Consider the following 14,897-nt stretch of genomic DNA (forward strand, 5'->3'; position numbering starts at 1 on the left):
AACCCTATATACACAGAAATACACAAATTTTTAAATCACATTTTTTCTATTCCTTTAAAGGACATTTATAAATACAATCAAAATGAATGACTTTCAATAGATATTTTTCATGGTTCAAACATTTGTTTTTCTGGGGTTTATAAAATTTTTATTTTTTCTCATTTTTATTTATTCTTTGAGAATTTTTTAAATGTGTTTTAGTCAAAATATCTTTCTACCTAATTCAGCATTGTCCATCCTTGTCTGCACATGCAAATTTTTGTCTTCTTTAAAAAGAAAAAAAAAATAAATTCACACTCACTTTGTGCTGCCCATATACTCTTGGAGGTGTGGCCTTCTCAGGAGTATGATCAACCTTTGGCCAGAAATACCATTAAATAAAACTGTGTTTTCATTACCAAGCAGCTATCCATTGTCAATGGATCCTTAGCAAAGAGTAGGACATTGTGCCCTCTTCCTGTGTTCACACGGGATTCTGTCTGCTATGAGTTCTTCTGGACAGATCCCCTGAAGTGCCCAGAAAACATTGTTTCCTTGCAGGAATTCATGGCCTTTGGTTCTTAAAATCTTTCTTGCATCTCTTTCTTAATGATCCTTGACCATTGGAGAAGGAGTTATGATATAACAATCTTGTTTTGGGACTGAGAATTACAAAGTTTTTATTCATTCAACATTTACTAATTTTGTGTTAATTACCACCTACTACAAAAAATATATTTCTTTGATGAGGGTTAAGAGGGGTGGCAATCTATAGGTGTAATGTAAGTCATTAGAAGTTGTTTTAATTCTAGGTACATTGACAGAAAAACTCCTGTAGAGCCCATGACCTTTCTAGCCATAGATTCTTATCCTGTATCTTAGTTTGGGTTATGATTGCTGGGAAGAGACACCATGGGCATAGCAACTCTTATAAACAAAAGAAAACATTTAATTGGGGCTGGATTATAGTTTTAGAGATTTAGTCCACTACTATCATAGTGGGACATGCTGCATACAGGCAAACATGATGTTAGAGGAGGAGCTTGTGACTAGCAGTCAACAGGAAGTCAACCATATCCTACACTGGATTTATCTTCAGCATATGAGACCTCAAATTCACCAGCCACAATGATATACTTCTAGTTTTTGATAATTTTTTTTTATTTAAAATTGAAACAAGCTTGTTTTACATGTAGTCCCAGTTAATTAACCTTCCTCTTCTCTATCCCAATCCCCATCCCATCCACTTTCTGCTCCCCAGGGAGAGTGAGGCCTTCTATGTGGGATTGTCAAAGTCTGTCATATCACTTGGGGCAGGGCCTAGGCCCTCCCCCTCATGTCCAGGCTGAGAGAGTATCCCTCTATGTGGGATGGGTTTCCAAAGATCTTTCTGATACTACCTATAAATACTGATCCACTTTCAGAGGTCCAGTAGAATCCCCAGGCATCCTAACTAACACCCAAGTTCAGGGGATCTGGGAAAGTCCCGTGCTGGTCTCCAAGCTACCAGACTGGGGTCCATGAGCTCCCTCTTGTTTAGGTCATCTCTTTATGTGGGTTTCCCCAGGCTGGTCTTGAACCCTTTGCTCTCACTCCTCTCCCTCTGAAAATGGATTGCTGAAGTTCAGCTGTCAGTGTCTGCTGCTGCTCCCATCAGCTACAGGATGAAGGCTCTAAGATGGCATATAAGGTCATCATCAATCTCATTATTGGAGAAGTGAATTTAAGGTAGCCTCTCCTCTATTGTTTAGGTTGTTAGTTTTGGTCATCCTTGTAGATCTATGGACATTTCCCTAGTGCCAAATTTCTCTTTAAACCTATAATGGCTCCCTCTATTATTGTATCTCTTATCTTGCTCTCCTCATTTCTTCCCCTGACTCAATCTTTCTCCCTCATGTACTCATCTCCTCTCCTCTTCTCCTCCCCCCCCATGCTCCAAATTTGCATAGGACATCTTGTCACTTTCCCCTTCTCAGAGGGAACATGTATGCCTCTCTCAGGGTCCTCCTTGTGTCCTAGCTTTTCTGGGAGTGTGGATTATAGGCTGATGATCCTTTGCTCTATGTCTAAAATACATATATGAGTGAGTACATACCATGTTTGTCTTTTGTGACTGGTTACTTCACTCAGGATGGTTGCTTCTAGTTCCAACCATTTGCCTGTGAGTTTTAAGTTATTTGTATATTTTGGAAATCAGCCATCTGTCAAATGTGGTGTTGGAGAACATCTTTTCCCTTTCCATTGGCAGCCGTTTTGTCTTGTTGACTGTGTCCTTTGCCTTATAGAAGCTTTTCAATTTCAGGAGGTGCCATTTACTAATTGCTGATCTCAGTGTTTGTGCTACTGGTGTTATGTTAAGGACACAGTCTCCTGTACCAATTCATTCATGGTTACCTCCCACTTTTTCTTCTAAGGTTCGGTGTGGCTAGTTTTATGTTCAGGTCTTTAATCCATTTTGACTTAAGTTTTCTGCATAGCAATAGATATGGATCTATCAGCATTCTTCTGCACAGCATCATCAAGTTATGCAGCACCATTTGGTGATCATGCTTTATTTTTTCGATTGCATTATTTTAGCTTCACTGTTAAAATTCCTGTGTTTGTAGGTGTGTGGGTCAATATCAGAGTTTATAACTTGATTCCCTTGGTCTACCTGTCTATTTTTGTTACAATACAAAGTTGCTTTCAGGACTATAACTCTATATTAGAGCTTGATGCCACCAGAAGTTCCTTTATTGTACAGGGTTGTTTTGGCTATCTTGGGTCTTTTGCTTTTCTATAAAGTTGAGTATTATTCTTTGAAGTCCTGTGAAGAATTGTGCTGTGATTTTGATGGGAATTGCATTGAATCTGTACATTGCTTTTGGCAAGATTACCATTTTTACTATGTTGATCTTACCTATCCAACACCATGGGAGATATTTCCATTTTCTTGTATCTTCTTTAATTTCCTTTCTTAAAGACTCAAAGTTCTTATTTTGTAGGTCTTTCATGTGTTTGGTTGGCATTACCCCAAGACATTTTATGTTATTTATAGCTATTATAAAGGGTGATGTTTCTCTGATTTCTTTCTCAGATCCTTTCTCGTCTGTATATAGTAGGGCTACTGATTGTGTGTGTGTGTGTGTGTGTTAGTCTTTTATCCTGCCACTTTGCTGAAAGTGTTTATCAGCTATAGGAGTTCCCTGGTAGAGGTAGAGTTTTCAGGTCACTTCTGTAAACTATCATATCATCTGCAATTGTGATAGTTGGACTTCTTCCTTTCCAATTTGTATCCCCTTGATCTCCATTTCTAGTCTATATTTCTCTAGCTAGAACTTCAAGCACACTATTGAAGAGAAATGGAGAAAATGGGCAGCTGATGGGAGATGTCATTCTGTAAATATGTTTCTTTTATTGGTTAATGAATAAAGCACTGTTTGCCAATAGGAAAGCAAGATAGATGAGACTAGGAGACAAGGAGGATTCCATGAAGTAGTAGGGAGATCAACATGGAGAAACTGGAGAGAGCAGATCGCCAGCCCCTCTCTCTGGTAAGATGATCCCACGTGGAAATACTTAAATTAATAGAAATGGGTTAATATTTAAGACAGAGCTAGCCAATAAGAAATTAGTAACAGGCCTACAGAAATATATCTAATAATGCTTCAGTGTATTATTTGGGGCTGGCGCGGCATTGGGACCAGGCTGCCAGAAAAACAACTCATAACAGACAGCCTTGCCTTGTTCTTGACTTTAGAGCAATCACATTGAGTTCTCTCCATTTAGTTTTTATTTTTTATGTTTAGGTATGTTCCTGTTATCTGTGATCTCTGCAAGACCTTTATCATGAAGGTTTTTTGGATTTTTGTCAAAGGCTTTTTCAGTATCTAGTGAGATGACCATGTGGTTTTTCTTTTTCAGTTTGTTTTTATAATGGATTACATTGATAGATTTCTGTATGTTGAATTGCCCCTGCATACCTGGGATAAAGCCTACTTGGTCATGGTGGATGATTTCTCTGATGTCTTCTTGGATTTGATTTGCCAGTATTTTAATGAGTACTTTTTAATCAATATTCATGAGGGATATTGGTCTGTAATTCTCTTTTTTAGTTTTGTCTATTATGTTAATACATATTCTAACATGCTTATACCTCCAAAAATTCTACCCACTATAACACAAGTATTCAAATATTGAGTATATGGAGGCCATATCTATTTAGACTAGAACATTTCAGTATTAGAGCCAGATATGAATTTCAGATTTTGGAGTGGCCCTAAAATAAAATCTATTTATTCACATGACATTCATGTCATAATTATATGGATGGGCATATCTTATCAGGCATTTTTGTTGCTAGCAGGACAAGACTGGTGATTCCCTTTTTCTCCCTGGTAGGGCTATCCATTTTTAGTATTATGAAAGACATCCAATGGAATGAAGTATTCAGAGATTGTTTAGCAGTTAAAAGCACTGGCTATTCTTCCAGAAGACTAGGTTTCAATTCCTAGTACCAATGCAGCAATACACAACTGTCAGTAAATATAGTTCTAGGGGATGCAATAGCCTCACACAGAAAATCATGCATATAAAATAAAAATAAACTAAAATAATGAATGGAGCATATAGATGAGTACCAACTTGATTGTTAATATTACACAAGTTTTACATTTCCTTAAGCAAAACATATTTTTCTATTACTTATTAGTCTCCTATGAATTATTCTCAATTTCATAAGATGTATGTAATCTTTTATATTTTTTCAGTAATTATAATTATATACTTTTATAACATATCAATTTTCTTCTTTGAAATATTTATATATGAATATAATTTATTATACTCTTCCTTCCATTTGATCTAACCTTAATATTTATTTGTGTATATTATAGCAGATGCTGTGATATAAGCATGTTTTAAATCTAAGCAGACATTCAAATTCTTTACAACCATTTATTAATTATGAACTATTGAACTGAGGCATCAAAGGAGGATCTTTGAGCTTGTTAACTATCAGCTAATCTCCAAGCTGGGTAAGCGACTCTTTCTCAAGGGAATAAGGTGGAAAGTAATCTAGCAAACACCTAACATACTCCTTTTGATTAAGTGTGCACATACATGTGGGTATAGACTGTACACACATATGCACAAACACCACACTCTTCTATAATACACGTAGGTATAATACACTAAACACACACACATAAACATACACCATTCTCCCCTCACATATATGTAGCTCTACACTACACAGACATATGTACAAACATCACACTCCCTTCTAATACATGTGGGTATATATTACATACCCAGATATACAAACTCTAAACTCCCCTAACATATATGTGGGTATATACTGCACACACAAATATATAAACACTACTCTCTCCTCCATGCAAATCAATTTGCACTAGAGTATAAAGCATGATGTTACACCCCTGATGTCTTCTTCCAGGGTGATGATAACTCTTGAAATTTTTCACTATTGTTCAAAATAATATTATAGTTTATTAACAAATCAGGGTTTCACAATAGACAATAAAGATATTTTATTCTTCACAGTAAAAAATAGAAATAAAATTGAAGTCCTGTTTTAATAATATTTCATTGACACATCTGGTAAAAGCATAGATATATTACAAGGTTGCTTTAGTTGGTGTTTGTAGCATGAATTCTAGTTGGTATTAATAATAAAAACACATAGACAAATATTTCATTTCTTAAGCTGAAGTAATGAAAATCAAAGTGGCCAGCTACTAGAGAGTTCTCACCTCTGTCAATGCTCAGACCTAAGGGAAAACCTGTCCTCATCATGACTGCAATCTGACCAAGTTCTTGTCTCTTCTCCTCTTATATTCTTCTTTAGTTCTTGTGTTAAGGGTGTATTTCACCACCACCAGGCTCTGTGGCTAATTAGTGAGGCTGCTTTGCACTCTGATCTTCAGGCAAGTTGTAGTAGAGATAACAACAGACAGGATGTTTCAATGGTTTATAACAAATATACAGAAAAAAATGATCTTTGACTTGGCATTCTAAAAGTCATACCAATTTTAAGTAAATGAAAACCTGGTCAAGATGTTATGGAGAAGTTTTCATTGCTAAAGTGTTTGCCATTCTACTATGAGGACCTGATGGGATCTCAAACGACAATGTTGAAGTTTGGCATGGTTGTACACATACACAAATTCAGCTATGGGATGGGATGTGAGTGTGTGTATTGGATTCCCAGAGTAAGACTATTTATGCAATTTATGAGTACTGAGTGTGGGGAGAGATCTTGGTGAAAAAGAAAAAAACAACAACAACCCCTCCAAAAAAAACAAACTTGTAAAGCAATGTAGAAGGAAACTTTTTTGACATCAACTTAAGCCTGCCACATACACACACACACACACACACACACACACACACACACACACACACTGCGCACACAGACATACACATACAAACAGACAGACAGACACACTGGCACAGATACATGTACTTTCACACACACATTCATGCACACAAACATCTCTCTCACACACACCCACAAACACACACACAGAAACAAATACACAAAATAGAATCCTTTTGTGGAGATTGTAGGATTGCTTATGCAGCTGATTATACTGCAAGATTGCTTTAGAGACAAGAAATATAACATCTGAAAATTTTTGGACCATTCAATTATATGATATATTTAAGACACTACAATGATCAACCTGTAACTGCCACATTTAGCACCATACCTACTGTGACAAGCAATGAGGACTATTTATAGTGCAGCTCTGTATTTAAAATTAATGACAAGTGTCAATAGACACCATATTTATATTTTTGTATAGATGACAAGCATGATGAATCTCCCAAAGAATACACCCAAAGTTGTTAATTGTTAATTGGAAGAGAAATAAGATTGTATATTGTGTTTAAATATCCATCTATTTATAATTTCTATAAAAAATTGATTCATTCTTATTTTGAAAGTAGTTTCACACTGGATTTTCAAAGCTGTGCCACATTTAACTTGTACTCAAACTGTGTGCAAGTTGAATTAAAATCTTGTGAAATTGATCCCACTGGTATTTTCCTACATCTTCAACTTTCCATCCTAAGACATTGCTACCCATAATTAAATATGAAGAATTTCTACCTCAAAGAGAATTCTCCATACCTGTGTCTTCTAATACTTTTGACTCCTTTTACATCTAAGAGTTCTTGATTTTTTGCCAGTCAATAATTTAAACACTCATCAAAAATATGATTCAACCACCAGCAACCACTCAGAACAGCATTTGGAGAATTTGGTAAGTAACACAGATTTTGTTGATCCAATGATGATCTGAGGACATTCCCTAGGGACTCTTAGAGTCCACCCTCAGTGTTGTCTAATTCCACAGAGAATCCCTTCACAACCTTTTAGAGCTTATGTACTTATTGTGGGCTCAGCACATTAATAAATATTAATAGGCGCACAAAAGGGTAGCTACTGTGCAAAACCCAATGTCTAGTTACAAAGTAAAGTTTAAATAACAAAATAAAAACAAAAAGTATACTGAAAACCTGAATTAAATGCATTATCCCAATACCTAAACTAATCATGTAATAAATAATCACAGCCCAAAGGGTTCAAGCAGACACAGCCCAGAGAGCTATTAAAGTACATTCTGAGTCTGGTTTTTGCTCTGAATGGCAGGCCACCATTCTTGATGCATAGGATTATATCACACTTTTCTCATGGGTTCTGTGGATATGAACTTTGGTCCTCACACTTGTCCAACAAGAGCACTTCCTCACTGAGTCATCTCCCCCCCCTGCCCCCCGCAAACTGCTTATGAGACCCTTTGTGGCCAATAAAAATGAAGTTCATTTGCTGCATTAGTTTTGACAAGTCAAAGCCCAGTTGCTTTGTAGACTTTGTTTGATACACATGTGTGATGCAATTGCAGCTACAAATCAGAGCATGTGTGGTTCATGAAGACACTAGAGATGTAGAGATGTGAGGTTGTTAGATGGTGACCACCATTAGATACTGATTAGTTTTTGTTCCTGTGGCTTGATTCCCTTCTGGAAAGGAAATCATGGTTTTTTTTTTGTTTGTTTGTTTGTTTTGTTTTGTTTTTTTGGCCTACTATTGTCATTAGATAATAATTTCAGGTGCCTAACACAGAAATTCTTTTCCTTTTATTGTTTGAGAACTTCATACATAAACATATATAATGTGTTTTGATGAAATTCATTCTCTTTGCCTAATCTCCAGCTCCCTCTGACCCTATGATCACTCCCCAATACCTTTATCTTCTTTCCAAATATAATGATAATAATTTAAAAATGGAAATAAAGAACATAAAAGTTTTAGGACCAGTAAGAAGACTCAGCTGGTACAATTACTTTCCTAGCAAGTAGGATGAACTGACTTTGATCTTTGATACACAAATAAAAGCAGAAAGAAGTGTACAACTCCTCAAGAATAATAAATAAAATTTTTTAAAAAGAAAAGACTTATAGTCCTTAGAAGATTAATAACTAATAGGTATATAATTTTAGCAAGATACATATAATTACATGATTGTCAGATTTTATGACATAAAAATCAGTATAAAATACTAAACTTGGGAGTTAGTGAGATGCCTCAACAGTTAAGATCACTTGTTTCTTTAATATAAAACCTGATTTCATTTTCTAGAACCCCCAGGTGAATAATAATCACTCATCATTCCACTCACTGAATTTTTGATGCTCTTCTGACCTCCATAAGCAAACATATACATATGGCATATTTATATATATATTCAAATGAGTAAAATAAATAAAAAATAATTTATGAAAATGTATTATGAAATTACAGAGATGAACAATATACTGACACACATGATAGAATATAGATGGAATACACAATGACGTCTGGTTTTGCATTTTTATGAGATTCTTAAATATGTGAACAAGTATGTCTGTGCATCAATATCTATTTCTTGTGACATTTCTTGGCCTCTTTTTTCCTTTTTTGTTTGGTGTGTCTTAATTCAGTGTTGCTCTTTTTGTTTTATGCTATGATATTTTATTATGTTTTGTTATTATCCCATAGATACCAGTTTGTTTTCTAATGGGAGCAAGGAAGGGGTTGGATCTCTATGAAAGGGGAAGTAGAGAGAAATGACAAACCATAATTATATTATTATATAATACATTCATACAATAATTATAATATATTATATGAATAAAATCTACATTCAATAAAAGAAATAAATTTAAAAAAGAAAATAATGGTCTACAGTTTAAAAATTAGGCGTGTGTGTGTGTGTAAGTGTGTGTGTGTGTGCACGCGCGCACATGTATATATGTGTCTGTGTATGGGTGCATGTATATGTACACATCGATGCAGGTGCCTGAAGAGGTCAAAATTTAGTCAATGTATACAGTCTGATTCCATAACTACAGTTGTGGCAGGTGGTAATCTGTCCAACATAGATTATGGGACCCAAATTCTTGTACAAGTTAAGTACACATCCCAAACTGATAAGTCATTTCTCCTTCCACAGATGATTTCATAATCTTCTCATATATACATTTTTTAAATAAAGCTTTGTCAATTTATTTAATATGTATTTTTGAGTTATCTTAGGGTTACTATTGCTTTCTTGAAATGCTATGGCCAGGGAGGAAAAGATTTATATGGCTTACACTTCCACATCACTGTTCATCATTGAAGGAAGTCAAGAGAAAAACTCAAACCGGGCAGGAACCTAGAGGCAGGAGCTGATGCTCCTTAATGGCTAGCCAACTATGGCTTATTCAGGCTCTTTTCTTATAGACCACCAGCCCAGGATGGCCCCATCCACATTGGCTCCCCACATCAAACTACATGGTAAAGGTTATCAAATGACCAAACAGGATGATAGCTGATGCCTATTTTCTCCCTATAAAGGCTTAATTTTGCAAGATCTCCCTTTTCATTATACTACTAATTACTTTAAAATAGCCTCACCTCCAAGAACATGATAGTATAAGTTCAGAATTATGCATGGTATTTTCAGGAATACATTTGAGCCATGGCATAAATAATAAGAAGAGTGGCATACAAACTGTAAAAATGACAATTTTCTGAGAGTCATTAGGTAACATATGGCATAGTCACAATGACACACTGTATCATGTTATCAATTATAGGATGGAAAGGGCAAATAAATAGAGTTCACTTTCACAGAAGTACATGCATGTGTACATATGGAACCACATATGATTGTATTTATACACTGACACACAGCTGACCCCAATTGGAGAGGCATGTATATACATATAAGGAACCATTGCATGCACATGGACACACAGAAAACCTGATCACATATACAGAACCAAGTGTATATACATATGGAACCATATTTGTGTATGTGCACATTCACACAAACCTGACTCCATCTTCAGAAGCATGAGTGTGAATGCATGTAACCTTGTGAGTATGTATGCATTAATTCATACAAGCTTTACTCCATCATCAGATGCATGTGTAAAGAAGTCATGATCTGTTTACTTGCTAGAAGAGTATACAACAAAAAAAGAAAGAAATGGAGCAACAGATACCTGATGAAGAATTTGACAAATATTTTTACTGACATGAGTCAGTGATAAAATTGTACCACTTAAGTAATATTTATATAAATGTGTAAACTGAGACATATATTGTGTGGTTTTAACATATTGTTATAAATGTACACATACATACATATATTTTAAATGATTTTATATTTATTTTAGTTATATTTTATTTGTGGGTTTATGCAAACAAGGGGCATGAAATTTCTCCCCTGCAAAAACTATAGATGTCTCCCTGCTCTCAACTACTGAGCCATCTCCAAGGAACCAAGTTGTACATGATCAGTTGTATAATAAAACATTCTTAATAAAATAAAATCCAGAAATGGGAAGGTCATTAGAAAGAAGGGTAATAGATACAGAAAGTGGAATAAGCTCTTACAGCTAAGTTGGCAGTGTTTGCTATGTAAAGCTGAGGCTTTATATGAAGTCATTTGTCACTGTATTATTGTTATTAGCTGTGTTTGTGTGTGTGTGTGTGTGTGTGTGTGTGTGTGTGTTTATGCTTGTGATTTGTTCTGGCAAGGCCAGATGCTGGGATGCCTTTTCTTTAGTCATTTCTTGCTTATTTTACTGAGATTAAACCTAATGCTAATTATCTCCTGGAGACTGTCCTGATCAGAGAGCTCCCACATTCCCCTGTCTTGCTTCCCATTCCTACTAGAGCTAGGGTTACAGACATATCTGTGCCTGGATTTTAAATGGGACCAGAAGATTTAGATTCATGTCCTTATTCTTGTAGAACAAGCACTTACCTATTGAGCCTTTTTCCATCCTAATTATATTATTTTTGATGCCTTGGTTATACTTTAAAGTAAACACCAAGTAAAGATAGAAAGTTAATTACCACTAACTGGTATTTAACAAATAAGCAATTTATTTCTCTCTATCCTCTGCATTTTTGCAAACAAAAAGTTATTGTCCATTTTAAACATCAGGTGACTTATAGACAAATCACAATACAGACATTTTGTAGAGTTCTACTCCTGCATGCATTGCAAGGCAGTTTTACAAACAACTTCCTGTAATGTCCAGCCACATGTGTCAAGACCATTGGGGCTCTAAATGTTTGATAGCATTAATAGCACAACATAACAAATACTTTGAGATAAAATTAGAGTTAAAGTAATTTTTTATTGAATTAATTTTACTGAGGAATAACTTCAATATAGAAAAAATAAAATCAAAGAGTGAGTGCTCACCTGTTCAGCATGTAAGGTAGCAATCTCTGCAGGGTTATCCAATGCCATGAAGAGTCATGTAGACTTCTCTATGAGAGGGGAAATAATCTTAAGCACATGAACATCAGTCTAATGCTATTTTTCCATCATTGAATACTCTTTCTAACATGCATTTATTACAAAGGCATCCTACAAAGAGATGGACTTTCCAAGTGAACTTAAATCATGAATCCCGACTCTATAAAGCCAAGACACATAGATGTCTTATTTTCTTAAACACTTTGTGTTAAGGTAAGAATATCATGGTTTCTGGGCCTTCAATATTGCATGTAGTGGATATATATGTTCTCTCTTTGTCCCACTAACCCCCTCACACATACACACAAACACACACACACACACACACACACACACACACACACACACACACACACACACACACATCCAAGTTCAAGATTGTGGGTAGAAAACATGAAGTTCTTAGTACAGAAATTGGATGTATATTTGTTGCTGTTGGTGATCTTACAAAGAAACAAGAGGCCAAAGGAATTCCTGAAGTGATAAAGTACTTCAGAAGTTTTGAACAATCTATGCGCAGATGGCACATAGATCTGTGAGTATTTTTGTTTACAGATATTCATGTTTATGTTCATGTGGCTGTGTAGACATGTATGTACACTTGTACTTGTGTGCATTGAATTTAAAGTGAGATGCCTACCTCAATTATTTCCCGCCATACTTGCTTGAAACAATCTTACAAAACCTGGAGCTCAATAAATTGCAATGATCTGACTGATCAGTGAAATTCCAAACACTCCTTTATCTTCCCCACATGCCCTGAGATCTGGGATTACAGAGTACAGGCTTCCATGGTGAACTAACTTCCATTCTACAACTGCAAGGAAACTCTACAGTGTTGAATGCTGTGCCTTGTGCAGAAGAAAATGATTACAAGTACCCTGCATCTTTGTTCCCAGGCCCTGTTCTTGTGTAAAAAAATGTTTATCCTTGGAAAAGGAGAGAACTTAACCACTGTGGAGTGTGTTCAAAGGAGAAAACAAACTTAGAGGTGCCCAAGGTGGATACAAAGAGTTTGATGGGGAACTTAGCGGTAGGAGCCACTTTTAGGGAGAGCAGGGAAGGTGTACAGGGAAAGCTTTTGATACGAACCAATCTCAATTAATTTACCTTTTTATTTCCCAGGTCTTTGATTTCCAGGCAGGTGATAGAATTCAAGCTGGCTAAAGAATTGAATGCTCAGGGGTGAGGCTGTCGTGCCTTTCTCACAGTGTTATGTAATTAGGATGGGATTTGAGAGAAAAAAATAAGCAAACACTTTAATTTTGGTTATTTTTCTGGTGATTTAGCCCTCAAAGATACTTGCAAATTTTAAAAAATTACTTTATTCCACATTGAGTTGTGATTTCATTTGAATAAGCTGCCTGAGATCTCTATAAAACCTCTCTAAAGAGCTGAAGGATTTTTATAGAAACTATTTAATTATTCTTTTTAATGGCCCTGGGTACAAGAGAGCCAGGGCCAGTGGTCCCATTATCATAAATAGAGACAGGAAATAACTAGGATCACTTGGGAAGTATCTGTCATGGTTATCTGGGAATGCTTCCCAGCTCTTCCAAGCATCCTTTCTTTCATTTTGAGTTTATCAATTGGATGTATAAATGTAATTTTTTTTCTGTTATGCATTACATTTTAAAATCTTGAAAATGGTAACAATATCAATGTCGTGGCATGTTGCCTTGGCAGTGAACTTGTACTAATGGCCACAGCCTTTTGGGTTTGGTTTCAGATGCAGACATGACCCCTTAAAGAGAAGAGGAGGGGGCACATGCTCTCGTGGCTTGTGGAGAGCATTGGAAGAGCAGAGACCGCATCTTCTGGAGCAGGAAGACCATAGCAGTTATTTACTCTTACCTAAGTATGTCCTTCCCTCATAAACACCTATTTATAATTTATCTTGGGTCTGCTGTATACTGCCTTCCTATCACAAGCTTGGCTTTAATGTGTGTGAAATATGTATACTTAAAATATGATACGTTGTCATTTCTATTTAATTTACCCAATATATGAAAACTGAAAAGTTGTACTTGGAGACCCCCATAACATTTCATTGCAAGATACCTGTGTGATATTTAAATCAGACTGTACATACCCACACACTCAATATTTATGAACTTTGTGGTGAAATTTGTCTGAGTCCTTTCTTCTAGGTCCCTGAAATTCAGAGCTCAAGGGTGTTATTTATCATATCCTACTGGGCAGTAACATACCACAGGCATTGCTCCCACAACAGCTAAATACCCATTGAGCAACTTACACATATCTACTTTTTCTTTACTCTCTCTAGCCTCTGGCAACCACCAATGTCACTCTCAAAACCTTTGAGATGAGCTTTTAAAATATTTCTGATATCAATCTTGTGGTTATTAACAATTTGCACATTCTTTTTTTTTTCACTTCACTTAACAATCCCCAGACTTTCCCATGTTGCTGTAAATAACAGAGTAGTAGCATTTATGTGAGTGAGTTCACATGTTCATGTGTGTGTAAGTACACATGTGGGGAGGTTGGCTTATGTATATGTGTAATTGTACATGGATGCCAGGACAGTCTCGGCTGTCATTCCTCAGGGGTAGTGTCCCTTGCTGTAGGTTTACAAAGGGTTTCATATCAGCCTGTAACTCACAAAAAAGACTAGACTACCTGATGTAAAGCTCTAGAGAGCTTCCTGTCTCTCATCCCCAGTAGAGGGATTACAAGTATGAGCCACTGTGATTGACTTCTTTAAAAAAAATGTCATCTTTGGAGAATCCAATTCTGTGCTATTTCAGATAATCAAAATAGATCTTATATTGTAAGAGACTGGGGTGTTTGTTGGACATCAGAGACAGAATAAGATAATCTCAGGTACTTAGGACTGCTATGCTACTGGTCTTCAGCTTGTTGTTTAACCTGCCTTCAAACAATCAAAATTACTTTTCTTACATTTCCCAAGTAATCAGCTTTTACAATCCAGGCTAATACATAGCTGCAGTCTAAAATTATGCACTCTTCCATGGCCCTGACCCAAATCAGTGCATGTGTATCCCTAGTCAAAAGCAGCAAATATTGAAGTTGAAAACAATTTCATAAAAATCCCCAATGAAGGTTGAAAGCAACAATTTA

The sequence above is a fragment of the Phodopus roborovskii genome, unplaced genomic scaffold, assembly GCF_943737965.1.
Source record: "Phodopus roborovskii unplaced genomic scaffold, PHOROB, whole genome shotgun sequence".
NCBI classification, from domain to species: domain Eukaryota; kingdom Metazoa; phylum Chordata; class Mammalia; order Rodentia; family Cricetidae; genus Phodopus; species Phodopus roborovskii.